The following is a 20,201-nucleotide window of genomic DNA, read 5'->3' on the forward strand; positions in this document are numbered from 1 at the left end:
TCACACAAATTTAAGAAAGCTTCAAGAACAGAGATGCCAGGAAACTGAAGAGCCGTCAGCCCTGGTCACCGATATTACAGATGTTGAGAGCAACAACTGCTGCGTGCGGTCAAGGCGGCTGGGTAGGAACGACGTCACCTTAACCATAAATAAGGACGGAAGTCCTGTATGGAAGTCTTCAAAAACATCAGTTTGGCCCCTTCAGTTCATCATTAATGAATTGCCACCACAGCTGCGATTCAAACAGCCTGTTCTGGCAGGACTTTCGTTCGGTCGAACACACCCAAACATGCAGCTTTTCCTGGAGAAGTTTGTGTCTGAATTCAACAAGGCAAAGGCTGTCAAAATGGACATACGATTCTCGAGAGCACACGTCAAAGCCCTTCGTGCTGCGCTGTTCCTTGGATACGCCAGGAAGGGCAGCTGTGCTCCACATGGTGAATTCCAATGGATATTTTGGGTGTCCGTGGTGCTTGATCCCTGGTACATATGCTGAAGGTAAGGAAGAGCTTTGTGTTCTTGCTTTGCTTTTGCAATTTTGGCTGATAGTATTTGAAATAAAAATTGCATCGTGCAGCTATAGCTTATTATGCACACATTCAAATACACTGCTAAGATTTAAATATGCTTCTGGTAGTTGTGAGTGCTGGGCATGATGACATTAATCACTTTATGCTCTGCATATAAACTTCTATAATTCAGTGTCGAAATGCTCAAAATTTTCCGCAGAACCATTTCAAACCAGGCATGCGATATGAACTAAACAAATAAGACTGGCCAGTGTGCATTTTCTTGTGTACAGCTGCACACAGACTTAACACGAATGACGGAATGCGTGGCCTGGACTGCTGTCAGCGCCACGAAGCGATATTCATCGATGCGAGATAATGCTCTCGGCACGTTTACGGCCGCTGACAATAGCCGGTGCGCAGCTCGCTTTGACGACTTTTTCGCTTCTGCTTGATGGCCACGTGGACAGCGCGCTCGTAACGGAGGCGTTCCTGCGCATTTTGCTCGCCGCTGTGGCCTCCACGGCCCTCGCAACGCTCTTTGCAGTTTTCTTATAGCGGGAACCAGAAATTGTGCGCTAAGCTGCCGCGGTTCGCGCCAGCTATCTTCAGCGACCGTAAACATAGCGCGTGCATTATCTCGCACCCGATGACTATCGCTTCGTGGCGCTGACGGCGGCCCAGGCCATGCGTTCCGCTATTCGTGTCAAGTCTGTGGGTGGCTGTATGTCTTGCAAGGATGAGGGCTTTAAAATGCTTAAATTGTTCTTTCTTTACATAATGAGTTCTTATGACATTATGACAAGAGTGAGTAAAAAGCAGTGTAATTGAGACCCTGAAACTTTTGTTGTGCCACACTGTAGATACGAAGTTTTGACAAATCAATAATTGAGCATTTGGAGAATGGAAATTTTTTCGAGCAATTTGGCATCTTATGCAAAAAGATTGGCTTATTTTAACATTTTTCCTTCCGTTCGATGATGATTTGTGCCTGTACAAGTTAATGCGATCCTTAAAGGTGCACTGAAGAGGAATCTGAACTCATCTTTTTTGCCGTGGGAACTCAATCTACACGTTCCGAGCATTCTTAGAAACGTCGATTTATTGCCCTGTGTGGCCGATTTCTCTAATTAAATCGAATTAACGTCCGGCTACCGCCTTTTTTTTTTAATTCTCCCTCGTACGGTGGGCGGAGTGTACCAACGCGGGGAGTGCCTTTCACCCAGTCCCATGGCGGCTTGCCGCGCTGCCATCGGCGGAGTAATACGTAGTAGTCCGTAGAAGCAAATAGTCCGCGCGTATTTTTATTTCTGCGGGCTTATTTTGCGGTTATATCTTCTGCAAATGAAACTATTTATTCACGGAAACCTAAAAAACAAAATGAAACGAAAGCAAAGCCTCCACGCAGCTGGCTGAAGGGCACTCCACGCGTTGGTCGACTCCGCCCACCGTACGAGGGAGAATTAAAAAAAAGAGGCGGGAGCCGGACGTTAATTCGATTTAATTAGGGAAATTGGCCACAGAGGGCAATAAGTCGCAGTTTCTAAGAATGCTAGAAACGTGTAGATTGAGTTCCCGCGGCAAAAAGACAAGTACAGAATCCTCTTCAGTGCACCTTTAAGTATTTGAACTTCGTGCGAGCATAAATATTTTTTACATTTTCTTCTTGTGTTATTTGTTTTAAGGAAGTATGCGGTATGTTGTGCAAGACCCACGAGAGGCCTGGACATCCAAGATGAATGTGAAAGACATGAAGGACGCTGTGAAATATGATGACACTATCAATGGCTTTAAAGGGCCATCTGCCCTAATGAACTTGCGAGGTAATCTTCGTTTCGTTTTTCAGTTGCATTATTCTACGAAGTCTTATCTCTGAATTTATTGACTGTCTCAGAATTACTTTTATTTATTACTGGTCATATATTTAGCACGTTGCAAAAATTGAACCTATAATCACTGGCAATGGCTAACCACTCATGAACAATTTATCTGTGTGACCAAAATTGGCAAGTAATGAGTAATACTAAACTATTTAACATGCCTGAGGAAGGTACTAAGTATGATTTTGGTTTATCTGTGTATGGCTGATGAAAGAGGTTAGGGCTGTTTTCCACATTACCAATGAGCGATAAAAAATGACTGCTTTGTTTGGAGCAAGTGAGATTATTGGTGAATTACGAGTGTGATTAAAAAGCGGTTATTTTCAGTCTCAATTCATGTGTGCGAACTTGAAAGAAGCGCAACATACGGTGACACTAACAGGTGCACAGTGAATGCTTAATTCTTCTATTTCTCCCCAGGGTTCCTCCCAAAGCTTGTCATGTTTGAACTCTTATAAATAACCAACCCCACTGACCGTTATAAACATAGGCGTTGTTTTACTGACAGACATGTTATGGATATATTTTTGTAATGCAGGATATTACTGTTCATGCAGGCACTTTATTGTTATTGAAATTAAGTGGAATTCTATCTGTGTGAGATGCAGTACAAGGCTGACACATACTTGTGGCAATATTACTATGTTGGTATGCTGTGAACGCTTGCTGTTCAATGATAGAGTGAACTTAATACATGTTTCTGCATGCTTTAGAGCTGAAGTACATGCAGGCAGAGCAGTGATACTCAAGAGTGGAAGAATGTGGCAGTTGTGACATTACACTGAGTGCATGGTCTTAAATGCGATGCCACCTCTCATCCAGATTTGGCGTTCTATGCATCTGGGCAATAACTGTACTAATTACCTTCCTTTTGGATTGGTTTAGTGTTTGCACCTGACTGTCGAAAAAAGGCAGGGTTTGAGAAAAAGTAGTGTAGCTCTTCAATTCACCTGAATGTACAAAAGCAAGCTTTGTCTTGATTAAGAATGAACTCATTATGCAGCTTTCAGGCCGGCGCGGCGGCTCAGTGGTTATGGTGCTCGGCTGCTGACCCAAAAGACACGGGTTCGATCCCGGCCGCGGTGGTTGAATTTCTTTGAAGGAGAAATTCTAGAGGCCCGTGTACTGTGCGATGTCAGTGCACGTTAAAGAACCCCAGGTGGTCGAAATTTCCGGAGCCCTCCACTACGGCGTCTCTCATAGCCTGAGTCGCTTTGGGACGTTAAACCCCATAAACCAAACCATTATGCAGATTTTGTTTCTGTGCCACAGAGGAATGCCGTATATCTGTGCTGCAGTCCTCAGCATTGTTGTGATGGGATACTTAAAGGCGCATTAAAGAGGATTCAGAGCTCCTCATTTTACCGCAGGAACTCGATCTGCACTCTCCGAGCATTCTTAGAAGCTTCAATTACAGTCCTGTGCGGCTGAATTCTCTATTTAATCGAAATAAACGTCCCAGCTCTCGACTTTTTTTTTTTATTCAGCTCCAAAAAGAGGGAGAGTCAGCCAACGCATGGAGTGCCTTTCAATCAGCTCCGTGGCGGCTTGCCGCTCTGCCATTGGCGGAATGACACGTAGCGACCAGTGAAAGTAAATATTCTATGCGTATTTTTATTTCATGGGCCTAATTTTTCATGTAGTCTTAGACTGGAACTATTTGCGCCAACCTAGAAAGAAAATAAAAGCGAAAGCCAAGCAGCCACGGGACTGGCTGAAAAGGAACTCCACGTTTTGGCTTACTTCTCTTTTCGGAGGTGGGTTAAAAAAAGGCGGGAGCTGCGACTATTAATTCAATTTAATAGGAAAATCGGCCACACAGGACCATAATTCGAAGTTTATAAGAGTTCTCGGAGAGTGTAGATAGAGTTTCCGTCGTAAAAAGACGACTTCAGATTCCTCTTTATTGCAATTTTAAGGAAATAAGCGACGTGGTATTGTTCATTATGACATAATACTTAGTTCTCATAAAATAAAGATTTTAAAATTATTGGCATTGACTTTAATCTCTGTAGAAGCTCCACACTGCTAAGACTTATCTTTCAGGGTATTTTAACACTCTTTAATCATGGCCAGCATTTCAGGCTACTAACTACTGTGCTTCATGTCCTGCGGTGGCATGTGGATACACCACAATAAATTCTAACTGTGGAGTGAGATGAATTTTGTTCAGATGCACATGTCTTTTTGTGCGATTTAATATAAAACACGTACGTTTTTTCCTCAGGTCTTAACCTTGTTAATGGTATTAGTGGGAGTAAAGCATAGTGTTCTGCAAGGTGTTGCGAAACAGCTGACTGACGGAATCATGTCTACTTCGAACTCTGCACAGCGCTTCTACATTAGTAATTTACTGCTTTAAATATTGCATGCTCTGCATGGAAGAGGTACCAGTGTAATTAAGTTAGTGCGGTAACTTCTTTCCAAAAACCGTCAGGTCCAACTTAACGAATCTCAAGGAAGCTAACCTAAAAGGAGTGGCAGATAGCTTGGCTTATAGTTGGTTTGTGCGCAAGGCATTATTTAATATCTGTTTATAACGCGGTTATCGAAGTCTTACAGTGCGCACAACTCATACTAAAGGAGACTGGAGCTTTTGGTCACATTTATCGATACGCTGTCTTGATTTGCTGTTTGACGGTGGAATCTTGCTCATTCGGGCTTTTCTTTTACTTAAAATGCCACCTCAGTCTTATCAATACCACGCTTATCGCAGTGACAGAAAGCTCGCTGAAATTAGAATGCACAAGCCTAATTGCAGCTGAATCAATCTGGCAGCACACCTGGCCTGCTACAGCTAGTGAAGCACAACAGTGCAGTGGCTTGCCTCTGGCCAAACAGAAAGTATTTGTGGGCCAGTAACTGTGGCAACCAGTCATACTGGGTGCCTTAAGTGCACTGTTATCAATGTGCTGGTGGTGCTGCATGCATGCACAGCTTTCCATTATCTGCCATGCTCATCTGCTATCAGTACATGCTGCTTATCACCAATGTGCTGGTGGGGCTCCATGCACACACAGCTTGTCATTATCTATCATGCTCATCTGCTAAAATCAAATGCTGCTTATCACCAGCTTGGTTCCAGCTGTGCATGTGTTATAAATGCTGCTTTTTCACTTTTATTTAAAGTCATGATAGCGTTCGTTGCTCTGCTCTCTTTCCACAATATTTGCTGCAGCACTGCTCTGGTATATTTTTACAGCCATGTGAGAATGACTGACAGGATGCATCGATGTGTTACTGACCCTGACAGGTGCCTTGCTACCACTTGCTCTTATTGATGAGAGGGCATGTACTCACGAAATTGCCAGACCTGTTGAGACATGTCTGCAGTGTGGTTATTCACACAGTGTAGTCGATCACCTCCCGTTACTGACCAGGCTTGCTTTAGTACGAACGTTATAATTCAAAGAATTGTCACTTACCTTCAGGTTTCAGTTATCCAGATTCAACTGTAGAGCTTTTCACAAAGTAAATTATGTCCCATCTACTGTGTTCACCTGTTCATAGTGAAGAAGGGAGGATTTTCTTTAGTGGCATTTGTAGTGGTGGAAATTTTTACTGCCGTTCACTTCGGTTCCCACATGTGCCTCTGGAAGGGGCATGGCTAAGATCCTAAGCTAAGTTAGACACGAGGCAGGAACACTATGCTGATGTCACAAGACGTGGGTATGAAGCGCTACTGAATTATTAGCATATATGCATACTGAACCATGGACACAGAACGGCGGCTTTACAAAGCTCTTGATATGGAGAGCAGCAGCTAAGGTGCATCTTTTTTTGCGTGCAAAAGACTACCTTAGCACCTTTCTGCTCTCATTGGAGGCTAACTTATACTTTTCACCTTGACGTGAATTTTACATGGCCAAATATTGCATAGATGAGCACAAAACATGAGAATGAATAGTTATTTTTATTTACTCATGCAATTACTGCTTTTAAGTGTGAAACATCAAAAACTTCTAATAAATGAAACAGAAAAACTGCGAATAGAATGAAATGTTGTGGTATTTTTACCTCTTAGGTGCCCCGAGCGCAGTATCAAGAACCCACAATAGACTGCTGGCTATCTCTGAGCGGGCTCATTTAGAAGGCGTCGGAGTGGAGGCATTGGGTTTTATTTTATGCCCTGCCTTGTCTAGATGGCATTCTTCAGGCTGTACTGGAGGCACCTTGCCAAACTTTCAGAGGCCCTGCACATCCTTCTAGGAGAAAACATCACTTTCTCAGAAATTGACAAAGCAGGTAAGGTACAATGGAGGAAGCAGTGCTAAGGGGCACGAAACGTGATAGCAGACTTTTTGTAATTTTGTTTTACATTTAGCTCACTGTGGCCAAAATTGAGTGACACAGCATAAAAATATTTAAAGTGTACTCTTATGCCAGGCACTTCGACACAAAAGCGCTATTTAATATGTCAGTTCAGTTTCTAGGTCACTTTATAGTCGCCGCTCGTAAATAAAGCGTTCAAAATTCTGACAGTTGCTGCTAGTGTTGTATATAAGTAACAGACTTTGTCCTTTATTTATTACTTTGGTGTAAAAGCAATTTATCAGAATTTGTAACTTCATATCGTCCAACTCCAGTACAAGAGTGTCAGGATTGCTTTTTTGGGGTTATATGGTCAGACTGCTAGATATCACGGAAGAAGGGAGGTTATAGTGAATTAGCTTTGAACTGCTTTTGGAGGGGAGACGATGGTGCAGGCAGTATTTATGGCATAGACCTGGTTATCTCTTTCTTTAGCGATTTTTTTTTGTTTTTGCATCATTTGTATTCCTTTAAGTATTACAAAATGCTGAACCTAAAAATAATTACGTAGTAAGCAGGTGAGGAAGTTGTGGATGCAGTGCAATTTGTGAAGACTTTTTATTATTCATGAATTAGTGAGTGTGACTTAACCTTTCCTTTCATTCCCTGTTGGAGAACTTTGTCATTCGATGCCATTCCTTATGTGGCATTGCATCTATGACCTTCAGTGTGCTTGCTTTGCTTCACCTGGCAAGCTGTGTGCCGTCACTTGGACCTTTGTGGGCCCATTCGGCCTTCGTTTTTGAAGGTGGTAATGGATCCATTGTGCGTCAAGTCTCCGCTGCAAATGAATGCCTCAGCAAGCTGTGGAGAGGGTGGTTATGCATCAGTAGCTACAACAATTTATTGAGAGCACCCATCTGCCTCCGATGGAAAAAGAGGTTTTGTGAGGAACTGATTAGCTTTTCGCCGGTGAACAGTGCAAAGCACATCAGGGATCTCTGCCTTTTACGGGCTGGCAAAGAGATTGCTTTGAAGAGCACTGAGCAGCATTGAGTGTACCTCCACAATGAAGTAAAGGCGTCAGTTGCTCTAGAGTACGAGCGCTTTGTATTCTCAAAACAGATTATACACAGCACTGCTTACAAAAGGCCATCAAAATCCGACACTACTTTTGTGAGAACAAACAGTCGCGATTATAAACATCTGGAAAATATTGGTTTTGCAGTAAAGTGCAACCTGCATTTTAATCTGTCGGCCCGTAATTACTGCAGATGTGATTAATTCACCTCCGCACATAAAGGAATGCTTCCTTTCTTTTGACACAGCGTGGGTTGTTGTGCTTTCGGGAGATGTGGCTGACAGTTGCTTGTTTTTAGAGCTTCCAGATATTGACAGAACGTTCATCTGTGATCTCCCAAATAAGGTCGAAAGAAACTAAAGCTAGATGAGCAGTTCGTAGGCATTACAGGCAACCAGTTGTAAACATGGGCTTTGGAGATTGCTAACATACTTCTTGTTTAGGCCTTGTGTATTGTTTGCCACATGTTTACAGAAGGTACTGAGAAATCTGGACTGGGAAGAGTTGAGGATACATGTTAATCGAAAGTACCTTCGTAATCAGCGATTTGCTGATTACATTGCCATTGCTATCGATTCAGGGTATGAATTCCTGAGTATTACTGCGGACCTGGACAGGCAAATCAAAACAGTTTAATATGAAGAAATTTAATGTCATGTTCAACATCCTTTGAAGGAAAAAACAGTTTGCGATAGGGAAGCAAGCGCTGGAAGTTCAAAGAGAATGTAACTTAGGCCGCAGTTTCGGATCACTAGAGTAAAATAACCAGGAGATGAAGATTGGAGTGTAGTGCATTTAGCAGGTACTCGCAGATCATAAATGGCTGGTTACCACTAGCCCCCAAGAGGAAAATGTATAATAGCTATAATAGAGGAAAGTGTGTAACCAATGCGTTGACGGGCCAGTGATTCGTTCCGCCGTCAAACAACCCTAAATCCGCCTTCTGCGGTGAAAGCCCACATGCAACCCTTTTTCAACTCAAGCTGGGTTCAAAGACCCATTTCTTAAGCATTTCACCCTAAAGAATCCGAGCACCGGGAAGGGGACAGCTTGTACCCATTGTATCATCGGTGCGTACCTGGCGGCACTGGGGATCCAACCCCGTACCTCCCGCATGCAAGGAGGGTGTGGATGCATGCTAGACGGCAAGTACCTTACCAGTACTTGCCTTCAGTCAGAAATTTAGAGCTTAATGAAAAGGGTTGAACCTGAATTGAGCTCAGCGCAGTGAGCTATTTAAAAGAAAATGATTTTTCATCCAATATCCGATTTAGCTGGAATGCAATATGTTGCTAGCTCTTAAATCATGAACACCAGTCCAAGAACATCGAAGACACGTTTAGCCACAGAGTAGGCTACTTGGGAGAAACCATTCATAGTTCCATATGCGAATAAAAGTTGGTTAGCCAGCCATTTATCACATTGCAGTGAGAAGAAATATTTTCGGGTACAGTGTAGTCATTTTGTTATGGAGTGTAGTGGCGTTTCGGAGTTTAATGTCGTGGCGTTTCGGAGTTGCAAGGCTTTCCAAGGAAAAACTCTCATATCTATACCAATGAACAAGGTAGATTTATTCTCACCGTGTGTACTTTTTCAGCCAGGTCCACAGGTTTAGTTAGCAAAACAGTACAGTATATGTATAGATGTTTGATTTGATTTATTGCCGTTTAACGTCCCAGAGCGACTCACGCTATGAGGGACGCCATAGTGAAGGGCTCCGGAAATTTCGACCACCTGGGGTTCTTTAACGTGCACACTGCGAGCCTTTCTTCCACACTGCGAGCCTTTTCCACCGACACAACGTTATTCCAATGAAATCCATGTATAACTATAGGCTGTGCTATAAATATAAACTCGCCATAATGAAAAATGATGACTTCTTACTTACACTTGCTAGGTTAGAGCAAAGCAGAACTGTGTATGATACCCGCGCAGCAGAGCCTTGGAATGTTAAGAAATGCCGTACAAACTATGGCAAACAAATGTTGCAGCATACCTTACCGACACTTCTGAACCAGTTGTACTGCCACAAGAATCTTGATGTCTCCAATATTTCTCTGAAAGAATTGCCCCAAATATTCGTGTAGTTCTTTTTTTTCTTGCTATTACCATTTTGAGTGCACCTGTCAGTTCTGCTGTCCTTTATTTTCTCCTCCCTGTGTTTGCCTTTATAGTCTCTTTGACCTAATATAGTTCTTTTTTCTTTTACAAGCAGAATGTACTGCATACTGAACGTACATGTGTCATTCTATGTACAGAACATACGAGTTTTTTCTTACTATTTGTTTGATGTCCTATTCCGCCACCGTCAATGCTGCACTGTAAGAGGAAGCCAGGACCTCTCAAGCTGTCTATACAGCTTTTTCCCTGGCTGTCCTCGCAACACCTAGTTGCGGAAATAAACCTTCAAAACCTTCAAAAACCTTCACTGACATCGCACAGTACACGGGCCGCTATAATTTCGCCTAGATCGAAATTCAGCTCCCGCGGCTGGGATCGAACCCGCATATTACGGGTCAGCAGCCGAGCGCCGTAACCACTGAACCACCGCTGCGGGTCATATGTATAGACAGCTGTCATTTTTAGTGGGTTATCAACCAAACAACAGCTATGCTTTCTTGAGACTACAGTGAAGGTGTGCATTTGCTATAGTGGAGTTCTCGTATCCAATGTGAAAACCAAATCAATTCTTAGTTTGAAATGTGCTGTGTAACTTAGATCCTCATATTGTGTATATATATATATATATATATAAATCTGCATTTATGTTTTGAAAAACAGTGTTGTACTGATAATTGTGCACCAAGTTGCGTGTGTAAATGTGCTGTGCAATCAGCCTTGTAGAAATATTCTGTGTATATATTTGTATTCATAGCCCTTCTAAACGCTATGTTCATAGCCCTTCATAGCCCTTCATAGCCATTCATAGCCCTTCTAAACGCTAAACGCTATGTGTGGCCAGTTATGTGCTTAACAATTTGTTAATTAAATTAGTAATTTCTTGAAGATCACGCTCAATAAAATTTTCTGAATGAAATTGAGTGTTTGGATTCAGGCATGCAGGGCTCTGTAAACATGCAATATATTATTTGGTAAAAAAATGAAGTTAAACTTTTTCACAAACATTTCGCTAATTATATTCTAAGCCCCAGTGTATAAGTCGTTAGTTTTGAAATATTTGTGAAATTGTCAAGTCAACATATGCACGTTAAAAAAAGAATTTTTCCATGCAGTTTTTGTTCTAACAGAATCAAGTGCCAAGTGTACCTCTGATGGATTTGACCCACTGAGATTGTCAGTGCATTTATGAGTTTCATTTTGTCAACCATATAAGCACGTGCATGCAGTATCTGCTGCCCAGCATCGGCCATTCAAATGTAGTCATGGTTTGCGCCATGCCCATTAAATAGGTACACGTCCATAGGCCCCCACTGTGGTTTCCACATAGTCCAGTGTTGCCTGCCAGGCCCATCAAGATAACCACGATGGATACCACCAAGCCCACCACATCCCATCTTATTCATTGAAGTGTCCATGTGGTTTCCATTCTGCCCAATATTTTGTACTGGAAGTGCGAGTCCAGCCACCACAATTTCCACTACATCCAGCATGGCCCAATGTTGCCATTAGTGAATCCAATATCTCTCTCATTATTCTACACCAGCACCCAACATGGAAGCAAACACTTCCAATCTGCCCACCGTTTTCTCCACCATAACCAGCGTAAAATCCAGCAAGACTTTTGGTGGAATCTTCAACAGGGTTCATCTTAAGGCCGTTGTACGAGCATTTTTTAGGCGGATCCGCCAGCTGGCGGACCGCTCGCTTTCAGTTTCCGCCCGGGCGTGGGGCGGAATGGTGTTGTACGATCACTTTGCTGCTGGCGGACGAGGCGGATGGTTTAAGCGTTCCGATTTGCGCGCCCGGCATTGCCGTCTGTCCAATAGCATGCTCCTGTTGGCAACCTAGACGGCGCGAAAACGTGGTCTTTTTTTGCTCCTCGGCGACCGGCACCTAGGATGAACTTCGGCACAGCCACGGCCTGGGTTTTGAAGTTCTTGCTGTTGTCGGCGGCTCTCGTCAGCTACCAGATGAGTAGCTCGGCTGTAGAGGTTTTGACTGCTTACATGGCCAACACAAACAGGGTGAACTGGCCATTAGTCGCGCAGTTAGTCGCTGCCGACGCAGTCATCCAGCAGCAGCGTAAGCGTAGGCGCAAACCTATACGACGTCTTTTAAGAGACCCGCGTCGACTGGGCGAGTACTTCACGTTAGTCCGGGACATGAGGGATGGAGATGGAACAGACTTCTTCCAGTACTTCCGGATGTCTGTGGCAAGGTACAGTGTAAAAGTTCATGTCTTCCTTGTTTGCTTCGCACGTGTGGTCGCTTTGTTGCCGCATTGAAGCTTTCGACAGGTGCAGATGCTGATACTCGCGGTAATGCAGAAGCGCATTTTCGTGCGTCTAAGATGTGAACAATTTACGACAAGTTTACTATAAAGACGCAGGCCTAGAATTCAAAACGCGTTCACACGCGCAAACATTTCTATTACATTGGCACTGACCTCTTTGCATCCTTAACTTCAGTGAAGCACACACCGCGTAGGCAGGCTCGAGAGTGGTCCTCGGAAAAAGACCAGAGTTGGCAGTTAGGCAATAAGTTTGTTGCATTTATTTCATTTTCCTGGCTTGGTCGCACAGACACGGAACAGCGGTGTCCAGCGGTGCCGCGGCTTCAGCAGAATAAATGTGTACTGATAAGCGGCCGCTATAGCGGGCATTCCATTACATTTCGACGCGTCGATCTCGTTGCTAGGAGCATCATACAGCTCCGCATATGCGGTATTTGTCAGCAGAAAATGCTTGTGGCTCATGCCGTTATCATATTTATTGTACAGCCAAGTGTTTCATTCTCCTCATGTCATTGTGCAGGTGTGACCGTCTCGTAGAGCTGATTAGACCCCTGATCGAACCCCGTAGAAGTACGGTAGTCAGTTTGTCAGCCGGAGAGAAGGTGGAATTCACATTAAGGTTGGCTAATCTTACATTTTTTTCATCATTTTGTACAGTGCCGTGAAGTATGGTGCCATGAACTGTGGATACTGTGTAGTGAAATCTTAAGACGAAATGCAGATGTCCGGCCTTTCCTGTAGTGTACCACATGTAGGGAGGAATTGTCTTATTGTCAGCTTTGGTCTGACAGTTGACAGTACACGATTTAATGTGTAAAATGCTTTGTTCACCTGTATGATATATACACCTTGTTGTGTAGCCTTTCATTGACAGCCAGTGTATGCTTAATAACTGCAGCTTTTTAAGACTTCTGCGATTTAAAAGTGCTCACAGTGTGATTGTAAATGCTCATGATTAGCTCCTGTGAGCTTCCCAGGTGTGCTCAGTCTTTCAGCCTTCCAACGGCTTCAGCTCAGAGCTAAGACTGCAGTAATGCTGTTTTCAATCGACTGCTTTCGTTTTATCTTATTTACAAAGCAGTTCCTCCACTACTTTGCTTACTGGTGCATTCCTAAGTGACCTCATGTGAGGTGAAACATGTGGCTTCCTTTTCTTCACGTCTGCGGGTTGTATCCGCTTCAGTCAGGACCCCTTATGGTCAGAAACCTTAACTGAGACGAGATCTACTCTTATTTTACGGAATATAGTTCTACCCCCTTTACAAAAGGCAAGGTGTATTATTTCCTTTTCAGTGTACTGTTTCCTTTTGATGTACTAAACCCTGGAAAAGCTCATTGTAAGTATACTGTCCCCACCTCCCATTCCGAGCAGTCTTGGAATTCATGTCAGTCAAGTATTTTTTATGAAACTGAACCAATACCGAAACTTATGTTAAAATCTTTAAAATTGTTCCACCAGTGCAAGCTAATGACAGAAAAAGTTGCTTTCACAGCATTTGTCTGCCACTTGGGTGGCATAACGCAAAGACATCATGAAGCTGCTTTTTTAGTGCCCGCAGGTATTGCGGCAAGTCTGCCAGGATTTCTCTGCGCTTGAATGCAAAGAATCATTTGTAGTATGAGTGCCCCTCGCTCTTAGGTTGCCTGTGGGCAGAAGCAGGTCCTACCTAGAGACAAGGGTATTGAAACTTGTGCGTCAAATATAACTGTCAATCCTTGCTGGGTCCTTATCTTCGACTGCTGAGCCCTTCTGGTCACTGGTTTGTACAACATACAACAGCAGACCACTTCTGTGATGTGAGGTAGAGGTGAAGCGGGCAGAAGTGAGTTGCAAGAAGCCCGACAGATCAGTGCTATTACTGCAGCTCGTAAGAATGGTGAAAAAATAGTCTGGTGAATACAAGAACAATGCTGTTGAAGGTCTATTTTATGCTCACCTGACCTGTTTCAGACTGCGCTGAAGGGTGGCACCATGCATGTGCTTGCATTTCTTGCTTATACCCTTCAACAACATAGACTGTGCTTGTTTGGTTTGGTTTGGTTTATGGGGTTTAACGTCCCAAAGCGACTCAGGCTATGAGAGACGCCGTAGTGAAGGGCTCCGGAAATTTCGACCACCTGGGGTTCGACCACTGACATCGCACAGTACACGGGCCTCTAGAATTTCTCCTCCAAAGAAATTACAGCCGCTGCGGCCGGGATCGAACCCGCGTCTTTTGGGTCCGCAGCCGAGCACCATAACCACTGAGCCACCGCGGCGGCGACTGTGCTTGTTTATTCACTCAGTGACATCTTTTGGGCTTCAGTGTGTGTTTAATATAGGTTCAGTGTTTTCGATTGATCCTTCTCACTAGGCTTTTTGTACTTGCAGGTACCTAGCACATGGTTCCACGATGAGGATTATAGCAAAGTCTTATAGGATCTCCGATAGAATGGCTGGCCGTATAGTGAGGCAAAACCTGCCTTGCCTTGCGTCAAGTTCTCGAGCATTTGTACCTTCCACACCCAACAGCTGCCGACTGGAGACGTATAGCTGCCGAGTTTGAAAGCCTGTGGAACTTCCCACTCTGTATTGGAGCAATTGATTGCAAACACATTGATATAGAGGCTCCTGCTAACTCTGGAAGTCTGTTCCATAACTACAATGGTACCTTTAGCATAGTCTTACTTGCTTTGTGTGACGCCAAATATCGGTTAACTTTAGTAGATATTAGAGAGTGTGGTTCTCGTGGGGACACTGGCTTATTCAATGACTGACTTCGGGAAGAAGTTAAAAGCAGGCCTCCCGTCCACACCAGAGCCACGACTGCTCCCAGGCACTTCTGTAACACCTCCCTATGTCATGGTTGGAGATGAGGCCTTCCCACTCTCTGAAAATCTCATGCGGCCTTTCCCAGGAGCAAACCTAAATTAAGAAAAAAAGTATATTTAACTACAGGCTTTGTCGAGCTAGGCGAATTGTAGAGAACGCATTTGGTATTTTGGATAACCGGTGGAGGATCCTTCGTCAAGACATCAGGGAATCTACAATATCATTGGAAGCTATAGTACATAACGTTGTAGTTTTGCACAACTACCCGAGGACACTGGACGACGAAGAGGACACCATATTTCAGTACTGCTCTCCAGCTGATGTTGACAGGGTGGCGGAGGATGGGCAAGTAATTGATGGCCAGTGGAGAGCTGATGCAAACAAAGGTCCCTCCTTTTCAGATCTCCGGGAGTGCAGCAGCAACAACTACTCGGTTCGGGCAAAAACAGTGCGAGAACAGTTCATGCGGTACTTTCTCAGTGATCATGAGCGTGTACCATGCCAGGACAAAGTACTCAAATCTGGCTTTCTACGTCCTAAGTAGACGGGTACATTTGCCTGGAACATGAACACTGTGTCACCTTTGCCATGTTCCGGCTTGCGCCTGGTTCAGCGTACCCTTTCAAAGGCGTTCGGATGGCCCAGGCTCAAACCGTTCGGCCACATTTGGTGCCCTCGCCTGGCAGCACAGCTCGCACTGCATTGTAAATAACCATCTGCGTCTGTTCTGTGCGCTGCATTTAGGAATTCAAGCAATATCTTGCTTGCAGTGGCAACACAGCGCTAGGTCGCTACATGTGTTGCGCACTTGTAGGCTGGGTTCCCTTTTCTTGAAACCTTAACGGTGTGGTCGGTCTGCTGCCACCACCAGTTCTCGGCCTGAGCTTGGTTCAACGGACCCTTTCAGAGGCGCTTGGATGGCCCAAGTTCAGACCAACCGGCCACATTTGGTGCCCTGGCCTGGCTGCACAGCTCGCACCACATTGTAAATTACCATCTGCATCTGTTCTGTGCGCTGCATTTAGGAATTCAAGCAAAGTCTGGCTTGCGGTGGCAGCACAGCGCTAGGACGCTACATGTGTTGCGCTCTTGTAGGCTGGGTTCCCAGTTCTTGAATCCTTAAGGGCACAGGGTAAGCCCTATACTTCCCATGCATTTTAGGCCATGTTCAGGTACAAGTTTCTCAAAAACTAATAGGAGTACCGTTATAATATATATATCATTTTGTTCCAATTTTCCTACACTTTTTACTGAACTAGAATAATTGAAATGTGTTGAAAACGTGATTTTTAATGAAATTTCTACCTGTAGTACATAAATTTCGGCTTTCTTAGGGTATTTGAAAATTCATAACGGAAAAAATCCTGAGTTAAATTTCTTAATTCTAGTTCAGTAGTTGCCAACACTTATGTAGATGGTTTCAAAAGAAAATCAGCTGTCTGTCTTGAGAGACATTGGAAATAATGGTACCTTTGTAAGAAAAAACACAGTTCTGAGATAATTGAGCCTAAAGTGAAAAAAGATCTGAAAAACAATTTTTTATTCGCACAAACACATTAATAGTAATTGGCTTAATAGCCCCCTGCTTCGTAGTCAATGTCGCAGTCAATTTTTTCCCTTTGGGCTTGTCGCTTTGCTTGCCGGGCCTCTTTTGTGAGCTGTCATGTTGCTCGGTGAGCAAAGTACATACGCTTGTGGTCAGCTTCCCTCAGCCACTTGATGGGGTTGCGCTCTGGGTTCAATCCACACGCCTTCAAAACATTGTCCCGGGCAATGCTACTATCATTAAATGAAATAACAGCGTCCAGTGCTGCCATCCTTAGGGTCCGAAACCTAACAAACACGCGCGCTTTGCCACAATTTCGATGAGCTCAACACTTCCACCGCACTGTCGACACACACAACTCTGTGTAATTGCGGCACAAATGCCGTCTATGTCCATTAAGGCATATTTGGTGGCGCGCTGTGGCACATGCTCTTCCTCGAAGCACGCAGAAAATCTTGAAAGCTTCGGTGACGAGGAGCTGGCGCGTTGGGCGTTCGACGTCTCATTAGGTCGTGGACATCCTTTTGCTTTTTCACGATGAGTGTAACGGTTGCCGTGAAATTCACGCCTGACGAAGGCCCTCTTTGCCCTCGGCATCTCAACAACCAACACCGGCACAAAGTACAATGCTCATCGGAAGGGAAAGCACTCGGACGCAGCTGCATGAAGGTTGCACAAACGTGCAAAAAACGTGCGCACCGTCTCAGGATTGTTTTGGCTAAAGAAGACAGCTGAACAATAGTTGCCAAACAATTTTCTATATGTAGCTGATTTCAGACAAGCTTTTAAATCAGGTGGTGGACTTTTTGGTTGAAAAAATTGGCGATAAATGTGGAGCGTATCAGGAAAGGGGGCGTGGCCGCTGACTACTTGGTTTCGGAAAAAGCATTTTTCAGCCCGAAATATGGCTTCCTGAGGAAAGTACGCTCATGGAACATATGTAGAATGAATTGAACTTCTCAAATTGCAAAAGAACAAAAAAACAATTTTTTTCTAATTTTTCCTTACCCTGTGCCCTTAACGGTGTTCTTGTTCTGTTGCCGCTACCAGTTCTCGGCCTGAGCCTGGTGCAACGGGTCCTCTCAGAGGTCCTCGGATGGCCCAGGTTCAGACCTTTCGGCCACACTTGGTGCCCTGGCGTGGCTGCACAGCTCGCACCACATTGTAAATAACCACCTGCATCTGTTCTGTGCGCTGCATTTAGGAATTCAAGCAAAGTCTGGCTTGTAGTGGCAGCACCGCGCTAGGACGCTACATGTGTTGCGCACTTGTAGGCTGGGTTCCCATTTCTTGAATCCTTAATGGTGTTGTTCTGCTGCCGCTACAAGTTCTCGGCCTGAGCCTGGTTCAATAGGCCCTCTCAGAGGTCCTCGGATGGCCCAGGTTCAGACCATTCGGCCACATTTGGTGCCCTGGCCTGGCTGAAGAGCTCGCACCACTTTTTAAATAACCACCTGCATCTGTTCTGTGCGCTGCATTTAGGAATTCAAGTAAAGTCTGGTTTGTGGTGGCAGCACAGCGCTAGGACGCTACATATGTTGCGCACTTGTAGGCTGGGTTCCGATTTCTTGAATCCTTAACGGTGTTGTTCTGCTGCCGCTACCAGTTCTCGGCCTGAGCCTGGTTCAACGGGCCCTCTCAGACGTCCTCGGATGGCCCAGGTTCAGACCATTCGGCCACATTTGGTGCCCTGGCCTGGCTGCACAGCTCGCACCACATTGTAAATAACCACCTGCATCTGTTCTGTGCGCTGCATTTAGGAATTAAAGCAAAGTCTGGTTTGCGGTGGCAGCACAGCGCTAGGACGCTACATGTGTTGCGCACTTGTAGGCTGGGTTCCGATTTCTTGAATCCTTAACGGTGTTGTTCTGCTGCCGCTACCAGTTCTCGGCCTGAGCCTGGTTCAACGGGCCCTCTCAGAGGTCCTCGGATGGCCCAGGTTCAGACCATTCGGCCACATTTGGTGCCCTGGCCTGGCTGAAGAGCTCGCACCACTTTTTAAATAACCACCTGCATCTGTTCTGTGCGCTGCATTTAGGAATTCAAGTAAAGTCTGGTTTGTGGTGGCAGCATCGCGCTAGGACGCTACATGTGTTGCGCACTTGTAGGCTGGGTTCCCATTTCTTGAATCCTTAACGGTGTTGTTCTGCTGCCGCTACCAGTTCTCGGCCTGAGCCTGGTTCAACGGGCCCTCTCAGACGTCCTCGGATGGCCCAGGTTCAAACCATTCGGCCACATTTGGAGCCCTGACGTGGCTGCACAGCTCGCACCACTTTTTAAATAACCACCTGCATCTGTTCTGTGCGCTGCATTTAGGAATTCAAGTAAAGTCTGGCTTGTAGTGGCAGCACAGCGCTAGGACGCTACATGTGTTGCGCACTTGTAGGCTGGGTTCCCATTTCTAGAATCCTTAACGGTGTTGTTGTTCTGCTGCCGCTACCAGTTGTCAGCTTGAGCCTGGTTCAACGGGCCCCTTCAGAGGCTCTTGGATGGCCCAGGTTCAGACCAACCGGCCACATTTGGTGCCCTGGCCTGGCTGCACAGCTCGCATCGCATGTGCATGTGCATGTTAGTCTGTTGTGTGAACGTTGCCTGTAGGTTTTCATCTTTTGCGTGTGCCATTCCTGATGTCGTTGTTTCATTTGTTTCGGTCCTTTGTCCGTTTCTGCCTGTCTGTTTGTGCCTTTGTTTCTTTTCAGGCTTGTGGCAAAGGTTGCTGTGAAGCTGTATGGAGGTGTTGCAGCCCACAGTGCGGTCGTGTGCATATCTTTTTCCGAGATTGTTGAATTTGTGTGTGCCACTCCATGTGTTCTCTGGACTGTGTCGAGTATCACCTTGGCCAGCACCATTGTTTATGTGCCCTAATTATGTGTTTGTGTGCTTCACGTTTCCACCTCCCTATCCTTTCAACGGCTGGGGAACCAGACCATGCAGTGGCACTCTCGGCAAAACCTGCCTGCTAGAGAGCGCGGTCCCCAGGTGGCAGATAGGGGGCCTGCTGTAGTGCAGTACAGTGATAAGCACAGTCTACAGTAGTGGTGCTTGCGCCTCGCGGACCAACAGGCAGATGCAGTTTCGCTTAGGAGCACCGCGGGCAACCGTTTTGTCGATTCCTTTCTTCTTACGAACTGAATAAACATGCAGTTTGAAACAACTATTGCTCATGTTGCAGATTGTTCATTCCTTATGCATGCAGCCTCGTGGCGTGGTGCGCTTTACTGACATCCATGTAGTGTCATATGTGCATATAAGGTCTGGAACACTTTGCATAGGAAAGCTTCCTTATAATGGATATGGACAGGACAAACCAATTCAAGAGAACCTCACTAATGCAGGGCAACAAGATGAACACTCCTGTGAGTATATACTTAACAGAACATGTGTTCCAAGGTGCTGTGTTGTGGAGTGGTGATTTTTATCTTGAGCAGCACATTAACCTTTCAGTCATTTTGTTCTGACAGAACTGCTCGAGGCGATACTTGACAGTTGCATTCTAGGTGCACATAAAAGCACTGTAATGATCCTAGCCCTGTGTCTCATGCAGTTTTTGTACAGTGCCGTGCTGTGCGTGGAATGTATGGTAATTCTTGAAAGCTGAATCCTACAGTGATCCTCTTGGCTTGTTTTTGAAGAGAAGGTATTGCTGAGCGTGAAAATGTCAGGTTTCACAATTGAGTAATGAGTCAATGCTAGGAATGATCTACGGCG

General features: G+C 44.9%; 1 pseudogene; it reads left to right on the top strand.

Moving 5' to 3' along the window:
• Positions 1-289: 289 nt before the first annotated feature.
• Positions 290-19,358, top strand: LOC149357344 (uncharacterized; annotated as a pseudogene).
• Positions 19,359-20,201: the final 843 nt, after the last annotated feature.

Source organism: Amblyomma mixtum, chromosome 3 (assembly GCF_055824585.1).
Source record: "Amblyomma mixtum isolate Tamu chromosome 3, ASM5582458v1, whole genome shotgun sequence".
Classification (NCBI taxonomy): domain Eukaryota; kingdom Metazoa; phylum Arthropoda; class Arachnida; order Ixodida; family Ixodidae; genus Amblyomma; species Amblyomma mixtum.